The following is a 16,555-nucleotide window of genomic DNA, read 5'->3' as shown; positions in this document are numbered from 1 at the left end:
TAAGATAAAAATAGAGAAACTTGGGTTAATCAGACCAATTTCTTCATATCATGTGGTCAAGAAATGAAAAGTTGGTTACTTAATTTTTTCTATTTTTATAGTTATTTTGATCCTATGTAGACACACAGTCTGAATGTGAAAGCATTGCCCAACTGGAAATTAAAATGATTAACCAGATTTAGGACACTAAATCTAATCCCACTTGTGAACATCTTGTTTCACCTAATTTGTTTTGAAATCTTGACTTGCTTCACAAGGACCTTATAAATCCCCTCCCCCAAACCCAAGAAAAAGAAAACAAAAAATGAACAAACAAACAAACAAAAACAGTGAGCAATCTAATCATTAAGCGCATTGTCTCCACCTAGCCTTGATGGATTTTCAGCACGATGCCTGGACTTTTAAGGCCATGAAGCATTACTCATTTCTCATGGAGCGGCCAAGTGAGCTGGTATTAGCCTCAACAACGTGCCCTGCTATTTGCCATTTAGCCAGGAGCAAGGTTCTCATCCAGTATAACGCTTGTGCATGTTCAGCTCATTGCTTGCCTGTCTGTGCACATCCTCACATGCAGAGATGAGTTTTATAACCCAAAGTGACAACCATGCATCCTGTGGCTCTGTTCTCACCAGGGACAGGGTGAGACTGCTTAGCTCCAGCATTTTATCTTCTCAGTTGCTGACTCTCTAATGCAATTATCTGGACAAAGGACTTGAGTTTGCTTGGAATCTTTACACAGATAACATATGCTGGTTATTAAGAAATTTTCATTAATAAAGAAGCATTTTGACTTAACCTCAGGTGGACACAAAAATATCCAGACATCATGACAATAACTTCACTAAATAAATATGAGAAAATTATTTCAGGAAAAGGGAAATCAAACTGAAGAAAATATGGCCAAGAGAGTCATATATAGCCCATCCTTTATGTTGGATATTCAAGCCCATGTTCTGGTCATAAGAAGAAAGTTAAAAGTTATAAGGGGGAGGGAGAGTATTCCATTTAGAGTGCTACTGCCTACCTTCTGCCTTTGTGTAATGTGGGTCCCCTTGGGATTGAGGGGTAGAAGATGGAATACTCTGGATTCACAGGAAGTCAGCGTTGCTTCAAGTACCTATCTAAGAATTACTCATCACTTTGAGTTCAAATATTTATTTCAGCAAAAGAGGCTGACAGAAAGTCTGAGGCACTTTGAATTTAGTTCTTTGTACATCACCAGGTAAACGATGATCACTGCTGTAAGAGGAGGCCTCCATATGGAAAGGTTACGCCCCCTAACAACCTCATTGTTGGGAATAGAACAAATATCAACCCTTCAATTCAACACTTATATTACTTTTCTATTGGCCTTGTGACAAATTACCACAAACTTAATAGTTTAAAGCAACACAAATTTGTTATCTTATAGTTCTGATGTTCAGAAGTCCAGAATGTATTTCATGAAACTAAAATTAAAGTTTTGGTAGAGTTACATTCTCCCTGAATATTTGTAGGGAAAATCTGTTTCCTTATCTTTTCCAGCTTCTAGAAGTTGCCTTCGGTCCTTGGCTTACAGCCCCTTATAGCAGTCTCATAGCTCAGACACCTGCTTCCCTTGTCACATTTTTTTCTGACTCTCCCACCTCCCTCTTTCTCTTATGAGGACTATGATTGTACTGGGCACAGCCAGATAACCCAAAGTTATCTCTCCAACACAGGACTTTTAACTTAATCAAATCTGCAAAATCCCCTTTGCTATGTAAGAAAATATATTTATAGTTTTAATGTTTAAGACTTAGACATTCTTGGATGCTGTTTTTTTGCTTAACACAATATTGTTTTTCAATTTCAAAGCACAAGCTATTGGCCATTTCTACCTTAACTATTTGTCCTCTACTCATTTCAACTGAACAGCAGAGTGTTCTTTTATTCCCAAAGTATTACTTGTAACTTTCTACTCTTTTACAAGGTTGAGAGCTTCTTGGAAAAACAGATGCTTTATATTACTTATTTTTGTATTCTTTACAGTCATAAACACAATGAAAGAAAAAAATTGATAAATGAAGTTATTGAAAATTAAAAACTCCTGCTCATCAAAAGATGTAATTAAGGTGTGGGCTCTCTATTCTCTTCCATATATCTATGTGTCTGTTTTTATGCCAGTACCATACTGTTTTGATTATTATGGCTTTGTAGTATACCACGCAATCAGGTAGCACAATTCCTCCAACTTTGTTCTCAAGATTTCTGTTGCTATTAGTGGTCTTTTGTGGTTCCATATGATTTTAGAATTATTTGTTCTAGTTCTGTGAAATATGTCATTGGTATCTTGATAGGAATTGCATTGAGTCTATAGATTGCTTTGGGTAGTATGGACATTTTAATGATGTTAATTCTTCCTATCCATGAACACCATTTGTGCTTCTACTTATTTTTATCTTCTTCACTTTCTTTCTTCAATATCTTATAATTTTATGAGTACAGGTCTTTTACATCCTTGATTAGATTTATTCCTAGGCATTTTAATCTTTTTGAAGCAATTGTGCATGGGATTGCTTTCTTGATTTCTCTTTCTGATAGTTCATTATTGGCATATAAAAATGCAGCTAATTTCTAGACATTAATTTTGTATCCTGCTACTTTGCTGAATTCATTTATCAGTTCTGGGAATTTCTTGGTGGAATATTTAGGGTTCTCTATGTACAGTATCATGTCATCTGCAAATAAAGAGTTTTACTACTTCCTTTCCAATTTGGATGCCTTTTATTTCTTCTTCTGGTCTAATTGCTATGGCTAGGACTTCTAGTACTATGGTGAAAGCAGACATCCTTGTCTTATTCCCAATCTTAAGGGGAATGCTTGTAGTTTTTGCCCTTTGAGTGTAATGCTGGCAGTCATCGTCATCGGCAGCCGTCCGTCTCGAGAGACGATGGCGTAGCTTCTTGAGAGTCTATCTGCACCGCCGAGAATGGCTGTGCAGTCCAACTTGGGAGTGACAATCCCTGCCGCACTTGTTACAGGTGAAGGCAGATGGCTGTTGTTGCTGCTGTTGACGCTGCTTCCGCCTCGATCTTTTCTGGACCGCCTCCTCGTTGCGCGCAGCCTCTGCGCGTGACGTACCTTGCCTGACCGTGAGCCTCCAGGCTAGGCGGTCGTCTGCTTGAACTTCCCATGTGTTGAGATTGATGGAGCATTGTGCCCTGTCCTTTTTGCAGATGTCTTTGAACCGCAGTTTTGGGCGCCCTGTCATCCTCTGGCCTTCTGCTAGCTCGCCGTAGAGGAGGTCTTTGGGGATACGGCCTGCATCCATTCTTTTGACATGGCCGAGCCACCTGAGGCGTCTCTCACTAAGAACTGCATGCAAACTGCTCATGTTGGCTCGCTTCAGCACCTCGGTGTTGGGGACCTTATCCTGCCAGGCGACATGCAGGACGCGTCGCAGGCACCTCATGTGGAAGCTGTTGAGTTTCCTTTCGTGCCTTGCGTAGGTGGTCCACGTCTCGCTGCCATAGAGGAGAGTGCTGAGTACGCAGGCTTGGTAGATGCGCAGTCTGGTTTTCTCAGTGAGGCTGGAATTGTTCCACGCTCGCCGGTTCAGTCTGGCCATAACTGTGGCTGCCCTGGCGATTCTCCGGTTGACCTCCAAGTCGACTGACAGAGAGCTCGAGATGGTGGACCCGAGGTAAGTGAAGTCGTTGACAACCTCCAGGGTGTACCCGTCGATGGTGATGCATGGGGGAGTCCCCGTGCCTTGAGCCATAACATTCGTCTTCGTCAGGCTGATGGCTAGTCCGAACTCCTTGCATGCGTGGGAAAGGCAAGTGACTAGCTGCTGGAGTCCCTCTTCGGAGTGTGATGTCAAGGCTGCGTCGTCGGCGAAGAGCATCTCACGGATGAGCACCTCTTTGACTTTGGTTTTGGCTCGTAGACGGGCCAGGTTGTAGAGCTTGCCATCGGATCTGGTGTGAATGAAGACACCCTCGCTGCAGTCCTTAAAGGCGTATTGGAGGAGCATGGAGAAGAAGATTCCGAACAGCATAGGCGCGAGGACGCAGCCCTGCTTTACTCCGCTGCTGACTGGGAAGGCCTCAGAGGTTGCGCCGTTGTAGGACACCGTGCTGTGCATGTTGTCGTGAAAGGACATGACCACAGCAAGCAGATATGGTGGACAGCCAATCTTCCGTAGCAAGCTGAAGAGTCCGCTTCGACTGACCAGATCAAACGCCTTCGTGAGGTCGATAAAGGCGAGGTAGAGTGGTTTATGCTGCTCGTGATACTTCTCCTGCAGCTGGCGTAGGGAGAAGATCATGTCCACTGTTGATCGGCCAGCTCTGAAGCCACACTGGGACTCTGGGTAGACGCGGGAAGCAAGGGTCTGCAGGTGGGCAAGAGCGACCCGGGCGAATACTTTGCTGACGACACTGAGGAGAGAGATGCCCCGGTAGTTGTTGCAGTCGCTGCGGTCTCCTTTGTTCTTGTACATGGTGATAATGTTGGCGTCTCTCATATCCTGGGGGATGTAACCCTCCTTCCAGCAGAGACAGAGTAGATGGTGGAGCGGCTGTAGCAGGACTGGTTTCCCGCTCTTTAGGATTTCTGGAGGGATTCCGTCGCTTCCTGGTGCTTTCCCGCAAGCGAGGCGGTCGATGGCTTTGCCGAGCTCTGCCGCAGTAGGTGGGGTGTCTAGCTCCTCCATGACTGGTAGGTCTGGGATGGCGTTAAGAGCAGTGTCTGTTACGGTGTTCCTCGTCGCGTACAGCTCGAGGTAGTGCTCGGTCCACCGCCGCATTTGCTGTTCCTGGTCAGTGATGACCTCACCTGTCTTGGACTTAAGGGGGGCGATCTTGGAGGGGATTAGGCCTGTTGCCTTCTTGATACCCTCATACATTCCTCATGCGTTGCCTATATCAGCGGCTTCCTGGATGCTTCTGCACAGGTTTAGCCAATAGGTGTTGGCACAGTGGCGGGCGGTCTTCTGGACTTTGTTCCTGGCAGCCCGTAGACCTTGAAGTGTACTGGGAGTGGGCGTGGCCTTGTAAGCCAGTAGGGCCTTCCTCTTAGCCTCGATCACGGGTTCCATTTCTTCCCAGTGAGCCTCGTACCAGTCAGCGTTCTTCCGCTCTTTCTTCCCGTAAGCAATAATGGCGGAGTTGTATATGGCGTCGCGGAGACGTGACCAATTGGATTCGATAATGTCATCTGCCGCCATTCCCTCGCCGAGTGCATCTTCCATCCTGTTGATGAATTGCTGGGTCTTAACTGGGTTGCTGGCACAACTGGTGTTGATGCGTGGGCGACCCTTCATCTTGGAGTGGTGTAACCTCTTCGGCATTATGCGCACCTTGCTTACCACGAGGGCATGGTCCGTGTCGCAGTCTGCACTGTGGTAGCTGTGGGTGAGGAGGGTGCTGCCAATATCCGTTCTTCTGGTGATGATGAGGTCAAGCTGGTGCCAGTGGCGGGAGCGGGGGTGCCTCCATGACACCTGATGGATCTCTTTGCACTTGAAGAATGTGTTTGTCACGCACAGGCCGTGGTGACACAAAAGCTCAAGCAGTCGCTGACCATTCTCATTGATCTTTCCTCTCCCAAAGTTTCCGAGGCAGGTGGGCCAGGCCATGTGGTCGGCTCCTACTCTTGCATTGAAGTCTCCAAGGAGATAAAGAGCGTTACTTCTGGGGATCTTGGATAACGCTTCGTCCAGTGCATGGTAGAACTGTTCTTTCTCTTCGGTGGTGGCGCAGAGGGTTGGGGCATACGCGCTAAGAATGCTGACTGGGCCGAAAGTTGTTGACAATCGGAGGGTAAGTAATCTCTCTGTGCCTCCTGTGGGTGGCTCTATGGAGTTAACAAGCGTGTTCTTCACAGCGAACCCAACACCGTGCTGTCTTGGTTGGTCCGGAGACTTCCCTTGCCAGTAGAAGGTGTAGTTGGTTTCTCTGATAGTTCCGTTGTCGGCCAACCGGGTCTCCTGTAGAGCCGCAATGTCGATGTTTAGTCGTGCCAGTTCCCTGTCGATGACGGCGGTTTTCCTGGCACCATTGATCCATGGAAGGTCTGCAGTAAGTCCGGGACACATGGTCCTGATGTTCCAGCTAGCGAGGCGAAGAGCTGGAGGCTTCTTTCTTGTTGTTTGCTTGGAATTGCCTGGTGCGAGTGTTTTGTGGCCCACTTTTCAAGAGACGCCTCTCTGATCCCCACGCACCCAGTGGGGCAGGTGAGCCATGGCGAGACGGCACCTAATTGGCTGGGGGCTGCCCAGCTTGAGGCGGGCTGTAGCTGTCCAGTGAGGTGTGATGACCTCTCCCACCGTCAGAGGAGACCCCTGGCGCTCGTTTCCTTCACCAATCGGATGAGCTTATAACCGGTATCTGTCTCCTCCCGTGTTGAGTCGACATCTTGCGATGACGTTGGAGTGTTCTCTCCAGTGAAGCTACAAAGCCTGGGCAGGGTGATATGGAGGGCCAGCTGTTGCCCATGCAGCAGACCCCCCCTCTCTTCGCAGCTGAAGGATCCAAGGGGAAAGACAGAGTCAATACAGCTTGGCTTCAGGTGCGCCGCAGGAGTTGCCGGTGTTGACTACAACGTCAAACCGCCTTAGGGACTCCGGCTCCTGATTTTCTGTCGGGGTTTACTCCCTTAGCCTTTCCCCTGAGGAGGTATGCCGCAAGGCAGCGGAGGTTTGGAGTCAGAGTTTCCCTTCTCCTTAGGTCTCTATACTACTATTCTCTATACTGTAACTTCCAAAATATAACACTAAATCAAAACAAACAAATGAACAAAAAATCAAGGTGGAAGAAAGTGTGTACAGTGGTGTAGCATTTATCTAAGAACAGAATGATAAACCATAAAATTCAAATAAGAAATTTGCCTGTAAGGAGAAGAGAATAGGGTGATGGTTCAAGGATGAAAGCCAGATTTTGAATACCCCTTGGTTTTATATTTGCTGGCAGTAGGTTTGTCATATATGACCTTTATTATGTTTAGGTATGTTCCCTCTATTCCCACTTTGTTGAGAGTTTTTATCATAAATGGATGCTCTTCTCATCAGGCAGAGTGGAAAACCTCATAATTTCTAGGGAGGTTTAGCTTCAATATTGAGACAAAGGTACCCCCAAAATAGGGGCTGCCCTAGTTGCATATAAATGGTCAAAAGTAAGTTCTAAAAGCATCAAACTGTAAATACCTCAACTGCATCCCTTCTGCCACCAACGCTCAAGAATATATACAAGAATACAAAACTATCCAGCATTCAAAAAGGTAAAATTCACACCATCTGACATTCCATTCAGAAATGAACAGAATAACATTTATGATTAACAATAGGAGCAGGGAATTTTGACGCATAACGAGGATAAAAATCAATTAATTGAAACTGATATAACAATTATACTGGTTTTAGAGTTATCAGTCAAGATATTAAAAGTTATTATAACAGTATTCCGTAAGTTTAAAAGGCTAGAGAAAAGATTGCACATAGAGACTAGAGAAATGGAAGACATCAAATAACCCAAATTGACTTTCTAAAGATGAAAACTACAATATCTGAGGTGAAAAATACATTTGATTCATTATTGGAGAAAAAATATTAGTGAACTTGAAGACAAAGCAACAGAAGCTATACAAAATGAAACACAGAGAGAAGTTTTAAAAATTGGAAATTAAAATGAGTGGAACATCAATGAACTGGGGGGACAACTTTAAACACCAAATATACATGTAATTGGAGTCCCCAAAGCAGAGGAGGAATTATTTTCAATTCTGATCTATTTTGAATAAAGTTTCTATGAATATTCATGTTATATATATGTATGCTTTTAATTCTCTTGGGAACACACACACACAGGAAAGAAATTCTGGGTTATAGGGATCATATATGTTTAACTTTTTAAAGAAACTGTCAAGTGATTTCCCAAAGTGGGTTTATAAATTTACACTCATTCCAGCAATGTATTAAAATTCTAGCTCATTCAAATCATGGCCAATGTTTTGTATTATTACTCTTTTTAATTTTAGTCATTCTAATGGGGATGTAGTAGTATCTCATTGTGTTTTTAAATTGTATTTCCCTAACAATAAGTATTATTGAACATCTTTCCATAGGCTTATTGGCCATTCCTATATATATTTCTTTTCAAAATAAATGCTTCTTGAAATATCTTCTCTATTGTTTTATTGAGTTATTTCTCTCCTTATTATCAAGTTGTAATAATTCTTTATATATTCTGGACACAAGTCAAATATAATATTGTAAATATTTTCTCCTCTTCTGTGGCCTTTAGCATTTTCATAATGGTATCTTTTTAAAGAGCTTTGTTGAGACAGTTAGACATACAATAAACTATACATAACTGAAATATAACAGGTCTTCAGTGTTATTTCTTTCAATGTCATTTTGTTGAAATGTTGATAAGATATCATATAAACTTAACTCTGTGTGTGTGTGTTTCTGGCATATGAAAACTACTCTGTTTTTTGCAATTAAAACTTATTATCTTGATCTTCCCTTCTTGCCTTTGTATAAGGCCAAAAGAGGAGACATTGACCACATTGACAATCTTAAAGTGGTTTCCATGAACGTCACCAAGAGCATGACCTTTGCAACCAAATCCTGAAACCAGATCTTCATTTTCCTCAGTACAATTCACATAACCATCACTGAGTACAAAGTCTGTAAATTGTTTTGCCATTATTGATCAGGTGGACCCTGACACAATTCCTGCTGGCACAATTTGGCTGTATGGCTTCAATCCGTACTTTTTTCCAGAACAATTCTCTTTATTTACATCACATAGCCTCTGATAAAATTGGTTTCAGTATACATTGTTTTAGCAAAGTTCCAAGAACCTATTGATGATGTTAATTGAGAACTTGCTGTATACAATTTGATCAGCTTTAACATGTGTATAAACCCATGAAACACTGATTAAAATCAAGTTAATGAGTATTTTCCTCCTTGTCATGTTTTCTGGTGCCTCTTGGAATACCTCTTTGCTAGTCTTCCATGACTCTCTCCAGGCAACCAGTCATCTGCTTGGGTCACTATAGATTATTTTACATTTTTAATAATTTAAATGAAATAACATAGTGTTTCCTCTTTTCTCTGCTTTTCTCACTAGCATAATTATTTTCATATATATCTCATAGGTTGTGTAAAAGTACTTCTCTTCATATTGATGAGTAATAGTACATTGTATAAATATAGTACAATTTATTCACCTGTTGATGAGCATTTGAGTAGTTTCCAGGTTTGTACTATTGAAAATAAAGTCTCTATGATTACTTGTATAACAATCTTCACATGCACATATGGTTTCACTTCTCTTTGGTTTAAAATCAATTAACTCAGCATTCAACCTTAAGAGGTAGAAAAAAAGAGCAAATGAAATGTATAATAAGCAAATAAAAAAAATAATAAAGACCAGAAAATGAAGATTAATGAAACAGAAAAACAATGGGTAAAAATTGATGAAAACAAAATCTGTTTTTGTTTTTGTTTTAAGAAGACAATAAAATAAGGTTCTATCAGACTGATTGGGAAAAGAAGACACCAAAAGATTTTATATATATATATATATATATATATATATATATATATATATATATATATATACACACACACAGACACACACACACATATATATTTTATATGACTTCATCAAAATGAAGAACTTCTGCTCTTCAAAAAAAATAGTGCTAAGAGAATGAAAAGAGAAAACTCAGACTAGAAGAAAATATTTGCAAATTACATATCCAACAAAAATCTGGATTCAGAATATATAAAGAACTCTCAAAACTTGATAATAAAAAAAGCAAACAACACAAGTAAAACATGGCTAAAGATTAGAACAGTCACTTCACCAATGAAGGGAAGACGGTATACAAGATATAACTACATAACTACTAGAATGTCTAAAGTTAAAAAGACTGGCCATGCCAAGTGTTGGGGAGAGTGTGGAAATTGCTGAGTGGTGGGGGGTGGGAATGTAAAATGGTACAACCACTTTGGAAAACAGTTTGGCAGTTTCGCGAAAAGCTAAGTATACATCTATTAAATAACCCAACCATCCCATTCCTAAATGTTTACCAAACCACCACTTTAAATCTGCAAATTCGAATAACCCAACCGTTGGAGAGAGCTTCAAATTTGTGGTTTGGTTTTCTTCACAAGAAAGTATTATTCAGATGTCTAATAACAATAAAATACTGTGTTATTGTTGACATGCATTTTCCTGTTGCTGACTGGGCAGCTATGTGTAGCCTCTAAGTTGAAATATCATTTTATATCTTCCATGAATCACGACATTATTTGAAGAATATCCTCTATTTAATATATATTAAACACCTATTCTTATTAGTGCATTTTTCCCTCTACGTTTGCATAGAGGCCTTAAAACTCTAATAAACAAAGTTCTAACAAACAAGTAAAAATCTTGTTAACTTGGTCGCTTTTAATCTCCCTTTTAATGTATTGGACCATTGTTTTGCATATTATAAAATGTCTCTTTCTTATTATCTAAAATCCCTTATTAGCTCAACTACATTTGAGATATTTTATTTCCCTGGCCTGGCTCAGTTCTCCCATTATGGTTTCTAGTTCCTATTTTCCAGTGGAAAAAGAACCTTTAATTAAACACATCTTCATTTTGGAGTCTTTAAGACAAAATTTCAGCAATTAAGAACCTGATGATATTTCAAATCTGAAAACAAATTTGGATACGGGCTGCAGCTGGGTTTCCCGATCAGCCAGTGTGATGTGAGAATCACCTTGGGTCAAGCCTCTGCTGTGAGATCAACGGAAGTCAGTTTTCTCTCCAGTAAAAGTAGAGCAGCCTGTTTTCAAATCTCGCAGTTTGCTGTCAGCCCTGATGTTTTCATTTGGTTTGTGAAGCAGTTCAGCCTTAAACTCTCCTGTTGTTGTGACAGTCTTTGTTTCCACCCAGGCAGCACAAAGACACCCCCACCTCCCACAAAAGGGACTGTAGTTGTTTTTCTTGCATCGGGGAGATATACCTGATATCACAGTAAGAAAAGATATCTGATCTTTTTAGTCCCCTTTTTTTTCTCTAAGCTTTACATCCCTTTTTATCTGTAAATTTTTAAAAATTGTACATACATTTTCCAAATGTGCTGCATAATACAACTTCATACATTTAGAAAGCTGACAGCTGCCCTCTGAGGTATAGCCTGACAGCCTCAAATCCAGAAATCAATCATTTAGATATAGTGACACTATGCTATTGCTCCCGGTATGTATGGTGGCACCCAGGAACCACTTATCTGAGATACGCCATCATAACTCTGATAGATTAAAGTACCACATCCAGAAAACAATTGTGTGTTGGGGCGGGGGTGGGGGGCATGCAATCGTAGATCTGCCGTGTTACAACCCCGAATCCAGCAGCCAACGAGCAAGTCTGTGCCGAATCAGAGCTTCCAGAAACCTGTGAAGCAGCAGGATGACAGTTCTGTTCTTCAACAGCCCATTATGAGCTAATTAGCATACATGAATTGCAGATTTGAGGCATTAAAGTGATGTACAAATCATTAATTTTTTGTCAAATCCATGTCATCCCTGTGTATGCCTTCCTATTTTAATGTTGCATGACAGTGGAAAGAGGTATGATTTTCTGTATATAAAGAGGAGGGATTTGGTGTAGCTTATATAATGAGATCTATTTAAACATATGTATTTTTCAGCTTTGAATATTATCTGCTTGGAAAAAATGCTACACTTCTCCCATTAGGGTTAATTGTGAAAGGATGTTAATATATTCAAAACCCCAGGGGTAGTTCTACATGTTGTCTGAATGAAACAAGGGATGTAAGACCAACTTCACATCTGAGCTTTCTTCTTAAAAAGTCCTCTTTTTGATGAATTTAAAAAAAGAATAAATTCTTTCTCACTGGCTATAGAAGGTGTAGCTGTTTAGAATGAGAGCTGAGCTTTCAGGTACGTGAGAGATCCAATGTAACAGATCTATTCTTGTTAACCTAATGCCAAACTTAATTTATAAAGATGTATGATGCAATGCAATGGAAAAGGGAAAACAACATCAAAGCCAATTTTCATACTGGAAAAGTCTTCTAAATATTAATTTGTGGTTTTCTGCATTGTTTTCATGTATTTAATTACTAAAGCTATTTGTGCTTAAAGAAATGCTTGGTGTTTCATTTGAATTTCTTTTTTCTTATTATAGTGGTGTCACAATGCTTAATATGTTAGCACTGTAATAGTTTCCATGGTAACAGAGTCTAATATTATATATAAATATGTATGTGTTATATACATGCGTGTGTGTATTATAAATATGTACTACAGGTGATTATGACTTTATTCCAAAAGCACATCTCAGAACACTTAGCTCTTAAGGAAACCCTAATTAAAAGTGCAGTTATACTTTGTGATGTGAGCCTAAAGATACGGTCACAAATTTGGTTCCCTTTTCACATCGGGAGAAATAGAAGTTCTGAGGAAAGGGAAGATGTTTGCCTGCTCTCGTCTTTAAGTTCCCTTCTGCCTGAGAGAGGACTCATCCTTGCCTAGGGTCATATTCTGTGGATCTTTTACTTCCTCCCACTTCCCTCCCCACCAATGCTTTATTTAATTTTTAAAAATTTATTTGTTGATTTTTAGAGAGAGAGAGAGAGAAAGAGAGAGAGACATTAATTTGTTGTTCCACTTATTTATGCATTCATTGATTGCTTCTTGTGTGTACCCTGACTGAGGATTGAACCTGCAACCTTGGTGTACTGGATGACACTATAACTAACTGAGCTGCCTGGCCAAGGCTCTTTTCTCACCAACTCTTTAATTACACAAAATCTAGATAAAATGAAAACCATGGACAAATGCCACAGGAAATGTTTTTCCAAGGGAAATTATAACAAGGAGGCTGAGGGATTGCACTGAGGAAGGAATGGGAAAGGGTGAAATAATTTGTTCCATTTGTATTGGTGAGAGAGAGGAATTCATAATAAAGAAAAACATATACATATGTACCACTTCACTTAGGTATTTCATATACCTCTCAGTAAATATTTAAGTAGATATTATAGTCTTCATTTTAGAGATAAGAAAGCTGAAGCTCAGAGTGGGTGACATAAAATTGTCATGTACATTAGATTTGCCAAAGTCTATGTTCTTTGTACAATGTCATCTTACTACATCTTTAGTGCAAGGTACTAGAACCATAAGCTCACTCCTTTCAGACTAATTCACATCATACCTAGCCACCCATACAGTGGAAACTTGGACAATGACAATGATATAGAAATACCTTTGGCAGTAAACTAAGAATAAAAGGGGAGAATAGTGTGGCCATTGTTATCAGGTGTTATTTTAAAGCTTCATGTGACAACAACAGTAACAAAACAACTACAGTGGCTTAATTAAATAGGACTTATTTTTTGTAAGTCATCACAAATCCAGGAATAGGCAAATTTAGGTTGGTATGGAGGTTCTACGAGGCTATCAGGGACTCAGCAGTCAAGCAGTTGCCTATCTTTCCTCTGTGCTGCCTTTAGTCTTAGGGCATAATTTTTATACTCTTCATGCTCAAACCATGGCTGCTGCCCCACTGGACATCACAACTGCATTCCAGTCTGGAAGAAGAGAAATGAATGAATAAAAGGAAAGTGAATAAACCAGGTGGGCTCGCTCCCTCGCTCCCTCTCTCCCTCTCTCCCTCTCTGTCTCTTTCTCTCTAGTGGAAACCACAATTTCAACATTGGATGCCACATGTTGTGCTTTGACTCATACTGTTTCCTTGGTACTAACCAATAAAGTGTCAAGTATCCTCTGGGAACTGCAAAATACAAAATGCTTCACCAATGTGTGCCATCTTTGTGCAAGTGCCATACTAGTCTTCTCTGTATGATTCCAATTTCAGTATATATGCTGCCAACGTGAGTGCGAGCTTGTCTCTTTTCAGCAACAAACAAGAACCTTCAGGAAGACCTCACCAAAAGACTATGCTGACTTATATGTCATGGGCCAGTCTCCTGTCAAAAGCCAGTGAGCCATTTTAACTGAACCTAAATTTGCCCTTAGTAAAATAGGGATTCTGTTAGGAAATAATTGGAAACAGTCATTGGGTAGGCAACTAGCAATTGTAATTGTTTATGATATATATTAAGAATATACACCAATGTAGAGAAAGAAGTCTTTTACATCAAAGAAAAACACTTAGAGCACATTCTGGCATATGGTTGAACACCAGCTTGGACCTGACTCATTTTCTTGCTCTTTCTTGGATCTTCAGGTTTCATTCTCAAGCTCTATCTCTATTTAATCTTTCTAAGTTGGAGTGATGAGTAGCTGCCTTTTTAGTATTTAACCATTGGCGTGTTTGCTTTGTGCCTCTATAACCCTTGTGAAATTATGGCAGTGCACACAGTTTGAGCAAGTGGGTTTTGCAGAAGCTGTGTACTACAGTGATTGAGAACTAAGGAGTCACACAGAATGGGGTTCAAACTTGAGCTTCACTTCTAATAACTTGTGTGACTCTAAAAATGTTCCTCAAGTTCTCTAAGACTTGATTTTTCTCATCTGGTAAATGAGGACAATAAAAACACCTTTGTCAGATGGTTTCTATGAAAAGGAAATTAGTCAATGCACATAAAACATCTAAAGGAATATCCAACACATGACAAGCATTTTACCAATGTTAACTACTATTACTATTATTGTTATTAATCAACTTGGCCTGGATTCAAATCAAAGATCTGACATTTTCTTGGAAAAGTTACTAAAAGACTTTAATTCTTAGTGTCATCATGTGAAAAATGGTTACTCTAACGCAATGTTAAAGATGGTGGTATATAAAATACCTGTTAAAGTGGTAACTAGTTCAAGTTCTAAACACTACTTGTCTGAAAATATCCATCCCCCTTTTCCTTTCCTATCAGGATTTCATTTTATTTAGGATGCTTATATGCCCCACTAATATTACTCTTCTCACCAACCCCCTTGCAGCTGGGAAAAACAAAGTTCTGGAAAATGTAATGTAAGTTAAATACACCAGAGAGGTCTTCCTTTCCTGAAAAAAAAAAAAAATACAATACCTTATTTTTGAATGCCCTTTACTCTATTTCCTTTTCCATTATATAGAGAGGTATTATAGTCATTTTGAAAAAAAAATAGGACAAGAAACACAGTCTAAGAATGACAGAACAGGAAGATAGACTGGGTTGCTGAAAGCATCATTGAAGCCCTGCACCACCTTTCAATTACTCAGCTCTAGATGTTAGTAAGAGAAAAAAAAGCTTTTAGTATTTTAAGTCAGTATTCCTTGAACTATAATTTATATGCAACCCAACACAATCCATGGTGACATAGGATTTTGCCATGTGGAAATTGTGTTAACAATCATCATCATCATCATCATTTCTCTCTATGACATGTCCCCAGATATCCATATCTGTGTTCTATTATTATGGGCACCTCCCAAAGTGTTTGACCAAGGCCCCATGAAAGAAGTATAGCCTGCAGAAAGTATTGATCAGGACTCCCGTATGTTCTTCAGTTCCCTGGACGGAAATGGAAAAATCCTAACTTCTTCTGGAATTTGGGAGCAAAGATCAGGCACTAGTCAGACTCAACCATTGAGTCTGAAGGGACTGCTAACCCAGGAGAGCCCTGTGCATGTGTTGAACCCTTCTATATTCCTCTGGATCTGTAGTCTGCAGATGTACAAGTTTATTGACCCCTAATTGCCTATAGACACCTGGGTGAAAGTAAGAATACCTAGAATGAGGCTAAAGGGAAATCAGTGTTGAACAGTGAGTAATATTACAAAGATTATTTTGTGAACAATGGTAACCACCAATAATTAAAGATGTATGAAAACTAACAAATAACAATCTCCCTGCAACCTCTTCACCAGCTTACAATGAGAGTAAGTCTCTGACCAAATCTGACCACTCAAAAAGATGTATATTAAATATTTATTAGTAAGAAGACACAAAATATTTTATATAACCTATTCTATAAGTTCAATGAAAGTCTAGCTCTTAGCCATTAGGTATGCTAACTATACCAGTGTGTGCAGTGTTTGCCTGAGGCAGCTATGACTCTCTTCTAGAGGCAGGGTTCAGTTAACTTTATAGTGAAGTTACAGGGTGCTAGGTAAATAGCCAAACACTGAACAATCTAGGAAACAATACCTCTAATAATACAGGCCATAGAGTTTTCTAGATTGTTATTCTACTTATGCAATCAGGATGGCAGTCTCTAGAATATTTTATAAAATCCATATGGCTTTATTGTCACTATTTTCACTATTTCATACGCATTTCTAATATTCTTAAATGCTAACTGACAAGTCATTAATATTTACCAAAGAAAGCCCATTTTTAACATCTATTATGATAAGAATTCTTTGGTATTACTGAAAGATTAAGATAGCTGAAACCTTGCTAGGAACCACCTCTGGAAGCTGGGTTATCAGATTTGAAGGCTACCTGAGGACAAGTAGAATGTAACTTTTGGGTTAGGAAAAATGATCACTGTAATGATGTAGCTTAAGCTAACTGACATATACACACATTAAGGACAAAATCAGAACTAGAC

General features: G+C 39.8%; 1 non-coding gene across 1 annotated transcript; it reads right to left on the bottom strand.

Annotated features, from left to right (window-relative positions):
* Positions 1 to 13,793: 13,793 nt before the first annotated feature.
* Positions 13,794 to 13,898, bottom strand: LOC150022545 (U6 spliceosomal RNA). The gene has a single exon (XR_016513514.1). It is a non-coding gene; the product is annotated as a U6 spliceosomal RNA (small nuclear RNA).
* Between the last annotated feature and the right edge of the window lie 2,657 nt (positions 13,899 to 16,555).

Source organism: Furipterus horrens, unplaced genomic scaffold (genome assembly GCF_987537825.1).
Source record: "Furipterus horrens unplaced genomic scaffold, mFurHor1.1.pri manual_scaffold_1, whole genome shotgun sequence".
NCBI lineage: Eukaryota > Metazoa > Chordata > Mammalia > Chiroptera > Furipteridae > Furipterus > Furipterus horrens.
This window is presented reverse-complemented; position numbering and strand designations above follow the sequence as displayed.